The 18,872-nt window shown below is 35.5% G+C and overlaps 1 long non-coding RNA gene across 3 annotated transcripts in view; it reads right to left on the bottom strand.

The window, feature by feature from the left end:
- LOC113986974 overlaps window positions 1–18,872 on the bottom strand; it is a 279,229-nt gene that overhangs the window by 140,137 nt on the left and 120,220 nt on the right. For 2 of the 3 annotated variants that reach the window (XR_005562846.1, XR_005562845.1), the window contains exon 7: window positions 17,076–17,567. This is a non-coding gene — a long non-coding RNA (uncharacterized LOC113986974). The remainder of the gene's footprint in view (window positions 1–17,075; window positions 17,568–18,872) is intronic. The other variant, XR_003540328.2, reaches the window with a different exon arrangement.

The following is an 18,872-nucleotide window of genomic DNA, read 5'->3' as shown; positions in this document are numbered from 1 at the left end:
TTCCAGGTTGACAGCTGGAGGTCCAGGAGAATTAACCACAGAAATATCAAACAGCATCAGATATCCAGTTTTAGGTAACAGAATAAAGATACAATTCCTGAACAAAGTAAATGTTTGATTCTAACTCCAAAAGAAAAGTTTTAGTTCAAATCTGTTAGTTCATGTATCTTCAGTATTGGTAATATTTACAAACATACTCTTCAGTTATGCGGCAGCCAGTGGCAAGTTCACCGTAAAGCAAGATCTTAGGGAGGCGGTGGTCCTTCATCCTGGAGACATGACCTGCCCAACGCAGCTGTGTTCTCATCAGCATGGCCTCGATACTTGTGATAGCTGCTTGCTCTAGAACGGATGTATTGGTCACATAGTCTGACCAGTGGATGTTTAGAATTGTACGGAGGCAGCGTTGATGGAAGCGTTCTAAGAGACGCAGGTGGTGGCGGTAGATGACCCATGATTCAGACCCATATAAGAGAGTAGACAGCACTATGGCTTTGTAAACACTGATCTTGGTGCTTTTCTTCAAGTGTTTATTACGCCATACTCTTTTATGGAGTTTTCCAAAAGCACTATATGCCTTTGCTAATCTGTTGTCTATCTCTCCGTCAATCTTACCATCTGAGGAGATGAGGCTACCGAGGTAATTAAACTGTTGGACTGATCTGAGCTCTGATTGACCAATGGTGATGTGGGGATGATGGGGGACATCCTGAGGTGCAGGCTGATGGAGGACCTCTGTCTTCTTTAAGCTGACCTCCAGCCCAAAGAGCTCAGCAGCATCTGCAAAGCAGGATGTTAAACGCTGCAGAGCTGCTTCTGTGTGGGCAACAAGGGCGGCGTCATCAGCATAAAGCAGCTCCCGGACAAGATGGTTTAAGGTCTTAGTGTGGGCCTTCAGTCGCCTTAGATTGAATAGACTTCCATCAGTACGGTATCGAATGTAGATACCGTCCTGATCATTGAGGTCTGCTGTGGCCCTTTGGAGCATCATGCTAAAGAAGACGGTGAATAGGGTAGGAGCGAGAACGCAGCCTTGTTTCACACGCCCCGAAGAAAAGATACAAGGACTCCCTGAAACAACATCTCAGCCTTGGCCATATTGATCACCATAACTGGTCTACTCTGGCCTCAAATCGGGAGGCCTGGAGACACACCATCTATAACGCAGCTGTCTCCTTTGAGAACACACGCAGGATCACCCTCGAGGAAAAAAGGCAACGCAGAAAGAACCGTGTCTTGCAGAATACACCATCTAAGGAGTCTTTCTGCTGTGTCTTTTGCAATCGGATTTGTCTGTCACGTATTGGCCTCATAAGCCACCAGCGTGCCTGCAGCAAATGTGGATAGAGCCTTCCCAAATCTTCGTTCGCGAAGCCTAGCCATGATGATGATGATGATGATGATGATGACTCTTCAGTTAGTAGAACTGCTAATAGTGAGATGCAATTTTCTAGTACATTAAAATAGGGATCAATGAAAAGACAGGTGTGATAATCTAAAGAATATAGACTTCTGTGTGTCAGCAGTGTTTAAAAAGCTTAATTTCAAACATTTATGCATTTATTTAATATTTCAATCATTAAGAAGCTAAAAGTTCAATTCACTTGCTTCAAAATATGCACCTGAGAAGTTCTAATGTTGTGATTCTCTATGGTCTGTGGTTGATGCTCTGTGAAAGTATGAATACTAGTGTAAGGAGTGATGCTTCAACTTTCTTGTGGTTTCTCAGCTATGAGTAACAAATTATGCAAAATGAATGGATCAAGAGATATCAAATAAAAGAAAATGTGACTATAGCTGAATGATTCTGGTATTCTCCTGAAAACACAGAAAGTCCTCGATCTCGTTCTTTCCTTCTATAACTTTTTCATTTAAAAAAAATAAAAAAGGATGGAAAAGAACACATAATCAGTCACTAGACCAGAGAGTAGGATTGCCATCTTCATAGCCAAGTGAATTATATTGTCTCCTACTCCATGAATTTCACATTTCTTGCTGATTAGTAGCCTAATTTGAACTAAAACTAAATTAAACTAAATACTCCAATCTTTATTAATTTATATTCTTCCTACTGTTATTTTTGCACTTATATTAAGCAGTCAGTAAATAATATTTTAGGAAACAGTCTTTGTAGGAGTATTTATGTACATATGTTTAGCAGTGAATATGTAACAATAGAGAAAGCAGTTTCTTATTTTGTTCGTCTGGAACCACAGTCATAGTTGCTTGCTGTTCATCTGTTCCTGAAATGCACAGCAACATGACAGTTCAGCACTAAAGAAAAAGGTAAATTAGACATTATCCTTCTAAGTCAATCAACAGAAAGATGGCAAAAATGACTGATGAAAGAAATACTCTACTTGGGTTTAATTTTCTTCAGGATTAAGAGAATACAGATTTCAAACTGTACTGGATCTGGCTTGGATGAAGTTAACTTTCCTCACAGCAACCTGCATGACATTATGTTTTGGATTTGTAACTGAAATTGTGCTGATAAGACACAAATGTTTTGTCATTATTAATTATAATTAAATTAATATTGTTAATATGTGGGACAGTGCCTTCATAACATCAAGGCTTTCTCAGTTTCTCGCACTGCCACCTTCCAGAGGGGTGTCCCATGCCATATAACATCATATTCAGCAACAGAAAGAAAAAGGGATACAGAGTGTTTGCATTCCAAGGTAGATGTTGCTCTGAGACTGGCTGGATATCAGTCTGCTTGTGGGAGGTGGTGAGCAATTATGTTTGCATAATTTCTTTGGTTTTCATTTTTCTGTTGCTTTCTCTTTCACTTCTTGAATTGTCTTTATCTCAATCCATGAGTTTTCTCATTTTTACTCTTCCTATTCTCTCTACCATCCCACTGTGGGTAGACAAAATGAGCAAGTGTCATCAAAATCTCTCCTTTGCTTACTCCACAGACCAAGAGCCCCAGGTAAGACCAGAGAGAATGTACGTAGTTTACACTGCAGGAAGAAAGGAAAGAAGGAAGGTCAGCAACAACCCTGTCATGGACTAGTTTTGTTGCTGCTACTGATGTTCTTACTGAAGAATTCTACCACTTCTGAGAGAAGAATTGGATTTCAGAAGTAACTTTCACGAGCAGCCTTTGTTTAGTATCACAGCCTGTAGAATGCAAATCCTAAAGACCTCAGATATTCCTAGAAATGTAAATCAGACTTCTAAATGTCACATCTAGGAAACTCAATTATACTAATTTCTACTTCTGTTATTTTTTTTTTCTTAATTTGCCATAATTTTCTTAATTCCTACTGAGGCTGCTAGCATGTAACAGCTGGTGACATTTGTGTCTGAGTCCATGTCTTTGTATTTCTATCAGCTAGAGTAGTAGACCTAATGACTAATTTCTCAGTCATATGTATCTAGTACAAGAAGTCCAGGATCTAAAGACTAGCCTGAACCAGTATAATATCTCCATCTGTAAACTGTTCATCTTCTAGGAAGTGGAAAGCAAAGAGTTTCGTGTTGTATTAAGACATTCTGTTCACACAAGTATCATGTGATCTTATTTCTGTAGTCTTAATTATTTGTCAGACTAAAAGGAAGGAATAGACATGAATCTCTAATTATATAAAATATTAAAATTTTCTAATTCCTGTCTATACTGTTTGTTTCTTCACTGCTCTTAATCCAACTGAACTCTAGGAAGTAGGACTATCCCATAGCCATTTTGCCTTTTACTTTATGTTTTCACTGTGCATAAATCAGCTCTTAATGAATAAATCCTGAATCCTAAGCTGAAATAAAATGCTCTCAGTAATGACTTGATGCAAAACTACTTTTTAAAATTGTAAAATCATAGCACAAGAGGATCAGTTTTTCTTCCACATTATTTTTCTATAGTGAACAAGTCTCTTTTTGTCTTGTATTCTTAAAAATCTGACAAATATTAATAATAATAGACAATAAAATTAAAATTGTGTTGTCCGAACTTTACACACACAGAAAATGAGTATATGACACAGCATCATCTTAACTGTGTACACAAGAATAAGTTTAGCATTCTTTTTCTCAAATAAAACAAAAATTTGGAAGGATGCTGAATCATTTCTGTAAGGAAATATAGATTTTTAACCAGAAAAAAAAAAAGACCTGAAATGACTTCTGAATTTAATAAAAGTTATACATTGATTTTCTGAATGAGACCACATTTTTAGAAGGAAATATTAAAGAAAAAAGGCATCATGATTAAGTTACTAATATTAAAATTCTACTTACAGTGAGGGTTACTTCATTAACACAGCTATATTTTCTCATAACCTAAAGCCCTCACCTACATGTAACTAGGTCTGCAGAGCACTTACAACCAATCAATAAAGTCAGGATGTAGAGTGATGACTAGGAAGCAAGATGTGATTCACCTTTCTACTGTATTTCTGGAGTGTTCTAAAAGCACCTCCTGATCAACCTACTAAAATGGACACTACAGTGGGATCAAATTACCTAACATGCATCTGGTGAAATTTCAGATATTACAAGATATCAAAAATATCTGCACAGCACTAGCTGAGAGCCTCAGAGACACATTTGGCATTCTAAACAGCATATAGAAAGTCAGTCATGATGAGCTCATATATTTTAAGTTTCACTACATGCTTATGCTTTTACAGATGAGTCTCAGCCCTTGTGTCTATTTAAAAGCGACCTGATGGACCAGGTCAGTAAGTTCAAATTAACAAATGACTAAATTAATGCTGAAAATAATAAAATAAAAGTCTGAGCTGGACAGTAATACAAACTATTTTATGTCTATATTTTTTTAAATAAACTAAAGGAAGTGTTTTTGCAAGCTTTTTTTTTCATAGTAACCTATCTTTTATTTTAGTCAATGCAGTAGGTATCTGAAACTGGTTATAGACACACTTACAATGTAAATGCCAGCTCTGTTCTTCAACATATCCCATGACAGTCTGTTGCATAAGATAACTACTAAAAAAGAAATTATGAGGAAACAAGCAAACAAATAAACAAAGTCCCCCAAACCTATAGAACAGAATGCTAATCAAGAACATTTATCAGGAAGATATTTGTCTAAAAAGAATAGCAAATAATGAAAGAATTTTGGAGATTATTATATGAAAAACTGAAATATGGTTTTTCAGAAATTTCTCTGAAGAAGGGCTGAAGCCTAAACAGAGGAAACATTTTTAATTATAAGATTCAAATATGTTGACATTAGATCTTGAATTCTCAATAAGTCAGCTGTGACTGTCTCCAAGAATTTTACCTCAATTTATCAGAGAATATATAGCAAGTGTTAAATAATTCTGTACATTAATAATAGGTATCAATTTAATTGATAAGCGCTTACCTGGAGAAAAAATTGGATACATACATGTAAATAGGAAAACGTAAATATTTCATTGACCACTGCGTCTTAGTTTCATAGGTTTTGCTCTGTCAGTAGGGTTGTGGTAGAACAATCATTAAAATACTTGCATTCAGATATAAATACATTATCATCATTGTGTGCAGTGATAGTGAAACTGATAGTGAAATAATGCATTACAGGTCTACAGAACTGTACAATACCCAATAAACTAAAGGGGAAGAGTAAACTTAAATAATAAAGTTTACTCCAACCACATGCTGATTTTTACTTTAGTCTATAAGAAAGTGTAAAATCTATATCAGAGTGTTTGGCCTATATGCCTAAATTGATTTTAGGGAAAAAGATGTCCTAATTTGAAAAAAAAAAAAAGGCAGTACAAGCATTTATATTTCTCTTACAAAAACACTATTAGCATTTAAATTCAGCTTAGATTAGAAAATTTATTTGTTTATTTCTAGTAGTTAATGGTCATGAAATTTATTCTCTGACCTTCAAATGCTTCATCTTGGAAGAACTTCAAAGTACTTTTGTAATAAATATCACTGAATTGATGCCTGTCTAAACCAAATATTAGAAGGATTGTAGTAGAAATGCCTTCTAGCTGGCTCTTCTTTTCCCCCAGAACTGTCCTGAGACATGCCAAAAAATGACAATTTTTTTTCCATCAGAGTGCCTGCGTGGCAAAGAAAGGCCTATGTTGAACAAATAAGATTATCTGTGGGGTTTACACCTCCATCTCATTTGCTAGGTAGGGATCTTAATGTGGTTTGTAGGCTAGGTTGTGTGAATTTTACATAATACTATCCCCTTCCCTATAAGCATGGCTACAAAAAGCTTTGTGCAGTTTAGATTTAGGGGATATGGTAACTCACTATGATTTGTGGAATTAAATCACTTTGCTTCCATAAATTGCTGTTAAAAAAAGAAATAAACAAAAAAACAAAAGCAAGAAAAAAATATCATAGTACTAAGTGTTAGATTAGCAGAAACTTGTTTAACAACCAATCTCAGAAGAGAAGTAGGATCCTCATTTCCTTTCATGTTATATATTCAATTATAACTCAGTCACAGTATCTGGAGAGAAGTTTTTATTTTGAAATATAGTCAGTAGTGTTACTATCTGCCCTTTGCATAATAATGTAATGATGAGAACATTAGTTAAGATTGTGGGAGGTCTGAGTACTAGAACTAAGAAGGTGGTAACCCAGGCCCTAGTTTCCAAGTTTTCTAGAATAATTTTTGTGCTAACTGGTAATCCTTCCCTCACTGTCATTGAAGTCAAATCGTTATGAGGTAAAGAATTTATCATCTATAGAAAAAGGAAAATTAAATTGAAAGAGGAGTCAATAACATGGATAAAATCGTGAAAGGGTCTAAGGATTACCCGTATTTTAATCATGTTTCAGGGATTTGTATATATTTTTCTTAAGGAAAAAAAAAAAGAAGAGAGAAAGACTTGAAGTACATGAACAGTAGTATTACTATGGATCAATGAACTACATAAAATTATTTTTATTTCTCTACGCACAATGTTTCAGTTTCATCAGGAAGGATAGGAAATAGCACCATCGCAATTTAGTGTTCTCTTTACATCTCTGACAATTTGCTTGAAGTGAGCCAGTGCACTCTGATTCCTTTATTTTTATTATAAGGCAGGTCTAAACCCCAACTCCAACTCCTTTAAGAAATTCTTTCTTGGGCAAAAATTTTCAAATTTTTTCCTTGTTACTCCATCACATTCCTATCTCAGAATACTTGGTTATAAACTTCAGTGAGTTGAGAGATGTTTCTGGATACCAACAAATCTGATGTTATTCATATATTTAAAGTACCAGAGTTTCCCATTGCCTGTCTTTACAGAATATATGGTTGATAAATCGGAAGCACTAAATCTTCCTTTTATGGAGTCAAGAATCATGTATGATTCTCCACATTGCAAAAAAAAAAATCCCTTCTTCCCATTAACTTCTCATTAACTAGTATCTATCTTCATTATCTAAGTCATGTGTATTCTGCTGCCTAATCTTATCTATCCTGTCTCATCTGATATGCAATATGTACCTGAACAAAAACACAGGTCCCATAGGGAAGATGCAAGACATGCAAGAGACATATTCTTCTGAGATACTATCTGGAAGCAAAGGATGCCAAGTGGCACTAAAACTTTATGTTTAGGGATTTTACCCTGTCCAGAGGATGTAATTCAGACTAAAAGTTAAAAAAAATAACAACCGCCTATATGCAGGTACTTTTATGTAAACAAAGTTGGTCAACTTTTCAGTCACCTTGAACCAGTAGACATTTCTTTTTTATTTGCTTTGTAAAACTCATTCTTTGTACTGATAAAATCTGTAAGTGGGAAACTGAGACCTAGCTCATGATTAGAAACCTAAAATAGGGTATTTAATATGGAAATTTAAATGAACAGAGCAATTCCAGCTACTTTTTAATGTTCTAAGACAGCCACACAGGGCTGATAGATTTGACATAGATTCTACAGGAAGCATCTCTCAGGAGGGGTGTGCTGATTAATCTCAAAAGTTATTAGATGCTTTTGTATGAACAATTACATTCAACCCACAGATATCCACATCTGAAACTGCTACCATATTCATAGCCAGACACTCCTACAGAATGATTAATCTGCTGTATTTTAGAAGCCAACTTCTGGAGAAGATTAATTATGACCTGCAAGTACATATTAGCACTTACATGCAGATATCTACATTTTCACAGAATCACAGCATATGCTGAATTGGAAGGCACCTACAAGGATCATTGAGTCCAACTCCTGGCCCTGCACAGGACCATCCCCAAGGGTCACACCATGTGCCTGAAAGTATCATCCAAACGCTTCTTGAACTCTGTCAGGCTTGGTGCTGTGATCGCTTCCCTGGGGAGCCTGTACCAGTGCCCAACCACCCTCTGGTGGGGTGTTTTTTTTCTTATATCCACCCTAAACCTCCTCTGATACAACTTTGGGCCATTCCCTTGAGTTCTGTCACTGAGAAGAGATCACCACAGAGAAGAGATCGGTGTCTTCCCCTCTGCGAGAAAACTTGTAGACTGTGATATTAGATAAATTCCTTCCTAGGCTAGGAATTCTTGAAAGAATCACCAAACGAGTCTGAAAATTCAGTACTTCCGGAATTAGTAATGTTTGTAAATTCAAAGATAATTATTAAAGTCAAAACCAAGTACTTTAATTATTCAACATATTTTTAACTATAGAATCACCTATAGATGGTCAAAGGTTGGCAATTCATCTGTGGTCTTATTTTTTCTTAACAATTTTCTTTCTTTCTCTGTGAGAAACAAAGGAAGTTGCAATTTCACAGTCATACTCAAGATCATGATTATTTAAGTAGTCAGTCTGCACAACTAATCAATCCTTGCAAGTAGTTAATTCTGATGCAGGTAGGAGGATAATGACTTTAGTGCCTTGCCAAGAAAATCATCAGATATAACTTCATCACCACTCCATTGTTCAGTTCCACAAAGTGAAAACCTTCTGGATTTTTCTTTAATGGAGACAAATGACTCTCTGTAAATCCCTGGATATATTTTATTCTATCAGTTACTACACAAAAGGTTTAACTTTAATTAAAATTAAAAAATAATTACTTATATGCTATTCTGTACATTCATGATGTAAATTTTATATAGTGCTACCATATTCTCAGCATAAGCAAACCATAGTAACAAGCTAATACTTTTGTATTTATTTAGAATATATATGAAATAATTTGGGGGATTTTTTCCTTTTTTTTTTTTAAGTAAAGCCATCACAAAATCTGTGACAAAATCAGAACTGCAACAATTTCTGAAGGTTAAGAGCTGTTACTACATGTAACTGGGTTTTGGTTTTAGTTTGTTCAAGGTTTTTTAATCCAAAAAAATCCCTGTAATTAATGAAATTTAGTAGTTTAGTGTCACCTGTATGTGAATGTAGATGTTTTGTTAAAAACCTGAAAAGGTATTATGGCAAGAAACTTGTAAAGAAGTGTAGGAGTAAAATCCTCTGACATGTTTAGATATATCTATGTATATCAATATGTATTAAAAAATATAAACCCAAACATATATTAAACTAATGATTTTGCCTTGGAAGACAGTTCAACTCCAGTAAGAAAGCATACGTCTTCATAAAGACACAAAAATGTGACAACAGAATAGTTACCCTATCAAGAATCATTAGCCTTGCATTTACCAAAAGAGGAACAGAGGAACATAAGTGTTTCAGTATCAGTAGATATGATCAATCACAGAAGCCGACTAAAGGACACTGTATGCCTGACAACCAGTGCCTGAAAAGAATTAAAGAATTAAAGATAATACTGATGAAAAAGAAGAGTTGTAAAGTCATAACTTAAAAAGTCCTGCTGCTTCTCTGTAATAATGTCAAGTAAATTTTCTGTAGCATGAAATATTTAATAGAAACGCAAAATTTGTAGAATCAGAAAAATAATCAAAACAGAAAGCTAAGCAAGTACTGTACTATGTAATTTATATATTCAGATTTCAAAACATATTTTGTCATTAATAAAAAATTTACAAGGCACACAATGCCCTATCCAATCATCATTGATGTAAAGATCATTTTTTTATACCTGACTGGAGGGAAAAATTGTTAAACAGCAATAGCAAAACTCAATTGTGGAGATCCTTATCCTTACAGAATTTGGAAACACTGTTTGATGACATCTTTAAGTGGGTAAACAGTCTTTTACCTTTTATTTTTTCTTTTCAATGTGTAGGAAGAAAACACATCTCATTGGTTTGTGATAAGTCCAGAAATAAAAACGATAACCTACTTTGTAATGCCATTTCGCTTTCTCATAAAGTACACTTTTTTCTGCCTTTTTTTTTTTTTTTTAAATCCACTTATTTTCTCGTTGTCTGGAAGTAATTTTTGACAGTTTTTCAATCCCCAACTTAAAGGCCTCCAGACTCTGATGAAGGTTTGTGGTTCTTTGTTTTATGTATTATTGAAAATAACACAAAATTTTATCTACTTCCGGATGCTGTTGCCAAAGGAGAAAAAAAAGCAGCAGTCCTTTCTAAGAAAAGACGAAATATTTCTTTAACTAAGAATCTTATAGAAGACGAATATGAAATTACAAGTTGAAGAAAAAGAATGAATAGGGAATGAAAGAATTAGCATTCATGGATGAAGCTATGAACTAAAATCCTCAAAGAAGTTACAACAATTTAAAATAAAGAATGCAGCTGATCAGTACAGACATAAAATTCTGCTAGGCGAGTATGGCCAGGCAAGTAGACTATCTTGAAGCTACTGTAAAATGCTTCATAAAGCAAACTGGTACATATAAAAAGCTAGATAGCAGATAATGAGAGAGCCGAGGTTCCTATGGGTTATTATCCAATCTCCCATCAACAGTGCATGTAAAAATCTCTTTAAACACTATCAAGATAGTGCTTAGCAGCTCAGCACATTAATATAGAGATATAAGTAAAGTCAATGTCTCTGAACAACATTTGGACTAATGATTCAAATTGACATATCCACAATTTGAAAAATAGCAATGATTAAAAATTTCCCTATTAAAAATCCATGATTTAAATGTTCAATTTATGATGAACAAAAGTGTTTGCTCCTTAAAACAATCCAATTACTTGTTTTCCACCATGAAAACTTACAAACACAAATGCATTGCCCCTCTCCTCTGCTGCACTGTGTGCAACACTCAGCTACTTGTTTTTGGGCTTTTGTATGTGGATTGTCATAACAGATCTGAGAAGGGTTTGTAAGAAATGTATGATTGAATAAGCCATATGGCACTATGTACACGTGTAATGGGGCTTTTACATGCATCTTGGGAGAAAAGAATAAAGTTATCATTCCCACAGTACAGGAAAAAATTGGATGTAAACTAGTGGTACCTCTACGATGAGTTTTCAGAGGTACAGTGACGACCATGACTTTCTTGAATAACAACAAATCATTATGTTGATTCTAATGAACTCTGAAAATGAATTAATTGGAATGACTTAATGTCTTTATGGGCTTTTTTTCCCTTATTAAGTGGTCTTAATATGATTTAGTATAATTCATTTTAAAAATAGATTAAATTAAATAATATTAAGTTTATTCTGAAACTAAATGAGAATACCCACATAAAGATTTTATGTATCTTAATTACCTTATATCATTATCATAGTTTCTGTGTAGACAGGGTCTTATTTTCAAGGTCAATTTTTGGCTGTTAATGGTGGTATTTTTTTGATATTTTTACATTTTAAGTAAGACAAACTGACACAAGTTCATCTGTAAAAGGGGTGAAGATCATTGAGATTTTAAAGGTAAAAGCTTGCAAAAAATATATAATCATGTAAAGTTTGTCCTTGGTGTCATTGCCCACTGCTCTTTATGAATATATCTAGTTGTGCTGAGTTACAGAAGGGGAGCTTCTGAATTGCAGGAATGTAATCTCATTCAGAGTTCAGGATATCATTAGTGGAGTTTGAGAATAATTTTAATATGCAAATTAAATACCAAATTACAGTAATCTTCAGTGAATCCTGAGGATGACACTTTCTTTAAGTTTTTTTGACATTTACGAAATGGTTCTTAAAGGGGTCTTCCTTTCCAAAGGGAAGGCTTTCTATCTGTCCTTCTTGAAACTCAAGAAGTTACCGATAGCTCATTCCTTCAGCCTGCCAAGGTCACTCTGAATGGCAGCCCAGAGAGGCTGTGGAAATATTCAAGAACCATCTGGATGCACATTTCTATTAGAAGATACCTTGGATATGAGTACAATTCCAGGACATCACATATTCTGAGGTAGGGTAAAAACAAAATGAGAAATAAAGAAAACTACCTAGATTGCTTTGCTTGCATCTAAGCTCAATCTATAGAAGCAGTTGGAAAAGTTTATATAACTGTACACATACACAGATGCATACATACATATGTATATATATACATATACATATACACACACACACACACATATATATATATGTATATATGAAAAACACACACACTAATCTTGGGAAAACTCTGAAAAAAATTAAGACCTTGGGAGTCTATCCAGTCCATCTTCCTGAAGCATGATGGAATCAACTATCCCTAATCAATTTCCATCATTTTTGTCTAACATGTTTTTCAAAGTCTCCGCTGAACGAGACACAGATATTTCCTTAGGCAATCTATTCTACACATGCAGCTGAGAATGGTTTACTAGTATCTAACCAAAATACCCGTTATGGCAGTTCAAGCCATATAAGCTTTTATCTTATGGTTAGTCTAGGTAGATAATATTCTATGTGTAACAGAAATATTTCAGCCAGATTATTCTCAATAATAATAATATAGAGATTTTGACCTTAAAGTTTAAAAAATATATATTTTTTTCCAAATGTGTGAATACTCTGAAGAGATTTATTTTACCTGTTTTGAGATAATCATAAAAAAAGAAATAAAAAAGAAAACATAAGGCATTTTATTTTTGTGCTTCTTGCATTAATACCATATGTAAATGATCTGATCTGCAAGTGAACAAATAACTAGCCCAGGTGAAAGTTGGCAGAGAGTCTGACTCAGAATATAGCTCTTAGACTTGCAACTGACTTTGGGCTTTCCTATCAAAATTTATTTTTATATATCTTGAGCTATTTAGTCACTAAAAGAGGGTTACTGAACTTAGTGGAATTAATGTAAAACTGTAGAAATATGCTACATCCGTGGTTTGAAATCCCATTTCACACATAATAAATCTGGTTAAACACACCAGACACTTTCCTTCATCAGAGAACTCCTAAAATTGTACTTGTACTTAGAACAAGTTTATTGACAAATCCACATAATTACCAACCAGTACTGGTTTTGCATCAGCTTGGAGAACTCAATGAACATGCTGTACACAAGCAGTTTTACAAACTAAACATTGTAGATTCCTTGGATGTTTGGGTAGTTTTTACTTTGCTCAAAAGTTTTCTTTACTATCCCAAAACTGAAGTGCATTAACCTCATCTCACAATTATAAAAATAGAGTCCAGTATTTTCCTTATGTAAAGTTGCATCACACATTAATTCAAGGGTTTCTAAACATTACAAACTATTCTGAACTTTACAAGCCTTCATATCATATTGAACTTTTCCTTATAACCAAGTTTTTTTCAAAGCATTGTTCAACTTAGTTCTGTGGAAACTGTTTTCACTTTAATTAATACTGTGTCTTCTTAGTTAATTCAGACTCACCCTGTCCTCCATGCACCTACACCATGAGCCCAATGTACTTTCTTCCATCAGTTGTGACGCCAGGCTTGTTGCTGGTATGCTTACTGCCATTGTCTGTCACTGTCTGTGCTTGTGTAAGGCAAAGAAAATAACTCAAGAAGCTTTAACTCAGGTAAGCCTGCATAAGATTTTGATAGTGACAGTCTCCACTGTTGCCAGTAGAAGAATATTTCCTGCACTTATCAGTGGCATAGGTTGGGAGTCCCGGACATTTTTTCTACCAGATAAGTATCTAACAACCTTTAAAAGTCTATGTCTCTTACTGACTGTTGAAGTAAGCATTTCACTTGGTAGATGTATTTACAAGATTACAATCTTAAGCCTTATAGAAGTTTTCAAATATGTTCATATTTAGCTAGGAATGGGAGTTCCTTAGAGGAAATTCTTGTCTTGAGATCAGAATTTAGCCATTGACCTCAAAAAGATTTGAAATTTTCTCTTCTGATTAGAAATTATTTATTTAGGTTTCACATTTAAAATATAATTAACTCGCAATTTCCTTTCTAAAAAACTCTTAATTTGCTTTAAAGAGTTATGGATCTAATAAAACATCATCATCAACAATACAGGTTAAAAAACTTCTAGATTGTAAATCTAAACAAATAAAAAATCAGAAAATTATACATGAAAACATTCCACTGTGAGATAGTCTTCAATCATATGCTTCCCTTTTTCAACAAAAGCAAAAAATTTTATATTTTTTTATATTCTCCATACTTCTGACAATGACAAATTGTAGCATATAATGCAAGCTGTTCAAACCCATAATTTCTTAAATTAAAAATAGTAATTTCTGCAAGTTATTACTACTAGTTTCAGTACTGTGTTTGACAGCTTTACAAAGAACATTGTGTGCTCAAAATACTCCTTTAATCCTGAATGTTCTGTCTTTTCCTACGGACAGTTTCTGAGCCACAGTAAAAGGAAAAGCAAGCAAAAAGTTGACCACTGATTTTAGGAGATAGGACTTACATTTTTTAAGTACTGAACATTTTTACAGCGACTGATTTTTCCAAGGCTATCATCAAAATGTGCTAGTTAAAGGTTTTTACATGTTTAATATTATGATGGTTTTTGTCGAGTACACCCTTATTCTCTATGAAGGATTCCACCTCAGTCACAACACCTTTATTCTTCCTCAGATTCCCTCATGACTGCTTGCATTTAATAATTCCTTAGCAAGGTATCATACAAGAGAGTATTCCTGAGCAACATTTACCATAACTTTAATTCTGCTCTTTTGTTCTTGTTTGATTTCTTTTTCTCCCCAGTTCCCTTTTCTCCCAATCACCTCCTGTCTAGCAGGGAGTCTTTATGTGAGAATTCTAACTTAATTTCATTTTTCAATATTTTTATAATTAGCAACAAAAGAATTCATTCAAATACAATTTTTACTTTAGTGACTGGTGTATAACACTGGTGTATAATGGATAACTGCAGTTAACAAAACTGTTCTGTGCCTTAAATCACAATATTTCAGAGTAGAAATGTGCATTTAAAGACATTAAATGGTCTAGAGGATTTCAGTTTTGAAAAACTGCACTTTATGAAAACAGAAAATAATATCAGGGAGCCTACCTTCATGTAATACTGAGTTATTAGATATTTTTTAGACTGGTTATTTCCAACTCTATTTTGTGTAAAAGAGGAGCATAATTACTCAGCAAGTGTTTCTTAGTCTTAGCTGTTTCATCATTTATTGAATGTAATGAGTGTTAGTTTTTGTATTCATAATTAGTTCTGCATTATATACTAATTTTCCCTAATCAGATCCTAACTTAGGATACAGTCAACCATTTTATGCGGAAAACACTCTTCGCAGAATATTCTGAGTGGGAAGGGACCCACAAGGATCATTGAGTCCAGCTCTTAAGTGAATGGCCTGTACAGGGATCAAAACCACAACCTTTGTGTTATTAGCACCATGCTCCAAGAAACTGAGCTCACCTCAAGGTAGCAATTTAAACATGTATATGTTCCTTCAGATAAAGCACAGCTTGCAAACCATATAAAACCAGCAAGACTACAAGGAAGTTTCAAGCTTTGTTTTGCTTGCAACCATGGCATTAGAAAACCATGACACATGCTATGCTGTTTTCTAATCTATAGTTTTGTTCTTACTTCCGGGTATAATTGATACAAAAAATGAGGGGCTGGGCTCTATCCTGCCCTACACACGCATTAACTACCGTCACCCAGCTGCCTTACTTCCTGTGTGCATGTCTGTCTGATATTGATATAATATAATAATAGATTCTACTGAATTGCCAAAAATGTGCATGATACAAAAACATATATTCTATATATGAATATATGCATAGTAGATATACATAAAAAGATTTAGAGCAAGATAAAACAAAACTATAATTAGAGATGCAGACTTAGCCTTACAAGCTTGGGAGTTTTATTAATAAATTTTTCAGTGCAAACTAAATTTGCTTCCCCTTCTCTATAACTCCTAAGAAATAAAAGCACACAATTAAATAAATTGTTTTTTTTCATCCTACCCTGGAAATGAGTTCAGGAGACTACTGAAGACTCTTACTAACTTTGATTATTTGTTATGTAGATGTAGAGTAAAAGAGGAGACTGCAGACACAGGATGGTTTTAGTAAAAGCAGTTATAAACCATCTGGAACTGGATTTCTTCATCTTACTTCTCTTCCATAACAGTCATATTTTTCCTTTTCTAGTCAGGAATATAGGGGGCCAGATGGAATCACTTATGTCCTTAAATACAGTTATATGCCAGTTCAGGGAAAAAAATCACTACTGGGAAAAGGTATCTGGATTTTACTATAAATTTGCTTTTCAACATGCAGTAGCCTACTATTTTCACATCCATTTTTAGAAACTTTCATTTCCAGTATCGAGGTATATACTGATACATTTTTGTATCAAAATAGTTTATCACTTCACATAGGAACTTTTTGTCACTGGAGTTTGTCCCATGTATACTTAAAGACAGCCTTTATATCCCTTTTCGAAATTTAAACCAATAAATTAAGTATATTAAGATGATTTGCTCTCCACTTGAATATTTCCCTTTCTTCTGGCCATAACAGTATTCCTCTACTGGATTGACAACAGTTCAAATTCACTTTTATAACGAGTTGTGGTGGGTTGCCCTCGGCTGGATGCCAGGTGCCCACCAAAGCCATTCTATCACTCCCCCTCCTAAGCTGAACAGCTGAAAATATAACAAAAAGCTTGTAGGTGCAGATAAGGACACAGAGAGACCACTCACCAATAACCATCATGTGCAAAACAGATTCGTCTAGGGGAAACCAATCAATTAGGAATAGGGTAATAACAAAAAAACCCAAATCTTAAAACACCTCTCTCCATCCCTCTTTTCTTCCCGGGCTCAACTTCACTTCTGAGTTCCCTAAGTTCTTCCCACCAGCAGCACAGGGAGATGGGGAATGGGGTTTGCAGTCAGTTCATCACACCTACCTACCAAACCCTCCTGCTCCGGGCGAGGACTCCTCACACTCTTCCTCTGCTCAAGCACGAGGTTCCTGCCACGGGAGACAGTCCACCATGAAATTCTCCAACATGAGTCCTTCCCACAGGGTGCAGTTCTTTACAAACTGCTCCAGTGTGGGTCCCTTCCACAGAGTGCACTCCTTCAGGAACAGATTGCTCCAGCCTGGGTGCTCCAAGAGGTCACAAATCCTGAAAGAAAACCTGTTCCACTGTGTGCTTTCCAGCTTCCTTCAGGCATCCACCTGCTCTGGTGTAGGGTCCTCCATGGGCTGTAGATGTATCTCTTCTTAAATATGTTAACCTAGAGGTGCTACCACCATTGCTGACAGGCTTGGTCTCACCCAGCTGTGGGTCCGTCTTGGAGCCACCTGGTAGTGGTTCTATGAGACTTAGGGAAAGCTTCTAGCAGATTCTCTGCTCAGAGCAGCCACCCCTGTATCAAAACCTTGACACGCAAACCTAATACACAAATGAAATCAGAAATATACATATTATTATGGAGAGTGTTTAAACCTAACGTAATATCATTATTAGTAATTTAATGTCACTGGAAAAAGACTTGTTTGCTAAAACTTAATTGTATACTTCTGCCTTTCTTAGGTGCATTGCATAAACAATGTCTTGATTTGTGATTTCAATGTATTTTGTGACCAGCAAGTTTCAGAAACTGGGAAGTATGCCCACATGTCAAAGAGGATCAGCTAACATACCTATTTCTTAGTAATTTCTTAAAGAAAAATTTTGGACTTGTAAATGAAATGTTCATTTTTTCCCTAATGGGGCCTACAAGAAAGTTGGAGAGGGTCTTTTTACAAGGGCAGGTAGTGACAGAATAAGGGGTAATAGCTTTAATTTGAAAGTGTTTAGCTATGAGGAAGGAATTATTTACTACGAGGGCAGTGAGACACTGAAACAGGTTTTCTCTGTTGTGGGTGCCCTTGTTTCCCCTGAAGCTGTGGATACCCCACCCCTGGAACTGTTCAAGGTCAGGTTGGATGGGGCTTTGAGTAACCTGGTTTAGTGGAAGGTGTCCCTGCCCATGTCAGCCCAAGTTGGGACTAGATGATCTTCAAGGTCCCTTCCAACTCAAACCATACATTTATATTACCCCATTGTTTGTCTCTGGTCTCCATTCACCCTCAATTTGAGTATTCTATATTTTTCTTCTTCATTATTTGAATCTGAAACTGTTTTTAATAGCAAGACTTGTCTAATAGGCTTGTATTTGCATAGATAGTTGTAGTGGATTAAACCCAGACAGCAACTAAGGACCACACAGGCACTTGCTTACTCCCCACCTGGTGAGATGGGGAGATAATCGCAAGAGTAAAAGTGAGACATTCCACAGATAAATACATTTTAACAAGCAAAGCAAAAGCCGTAGATGCAAGTGAAGCAAAACAAGGAATTTGCTCACTGCTCCCCAACTATAGGTTGGGGGCAGAGCGGCTGGAAAGCTGCCTGGCAGAAAAGGACCTGGGGGTGCTGACTGGCAGCCACTGAAAGTGAGCCAGCAGTGTGCCCAGGTGGCCAAGAAGGCCAATGGAATCCTGACTTGTATCAGAAACAGCATGACCAGCAGGACCAGGGCAGTGATCGTTCTCCTGTACTCAGCACTTGTGAAGATGCACCTTGAATCCCATGTTCAGTTTTTGGGCCCTTTAGTACAAGGAGGACATTGAGGTGTTGGAGGGGATCCAGAGAAGGACAACAATCCTGGTGAAGGGTCTGAAGCACAAGTCTTCTGAGAAGCTGCTGAGGGAG

Source organism: Pipra filicauda, unplaced genomic scaffold (genome assembly GCF_003945595.2).
Source record: "Pipra filicauda isolate LSUMZ 115617 unplaced genomic scaffold, ASM394559v2 scaffold166_size2123106_pilon, whole genome shotgun sequence".
Lineage (NCBI taxonomy): Eukaryota > Metazoa > Chordata > Aves > Passeriformes > Pipridae > Pipra > Pipra filicauda.
This window is presented reverse-complemented; position numbering and strand designations above follow the sequence as displayed.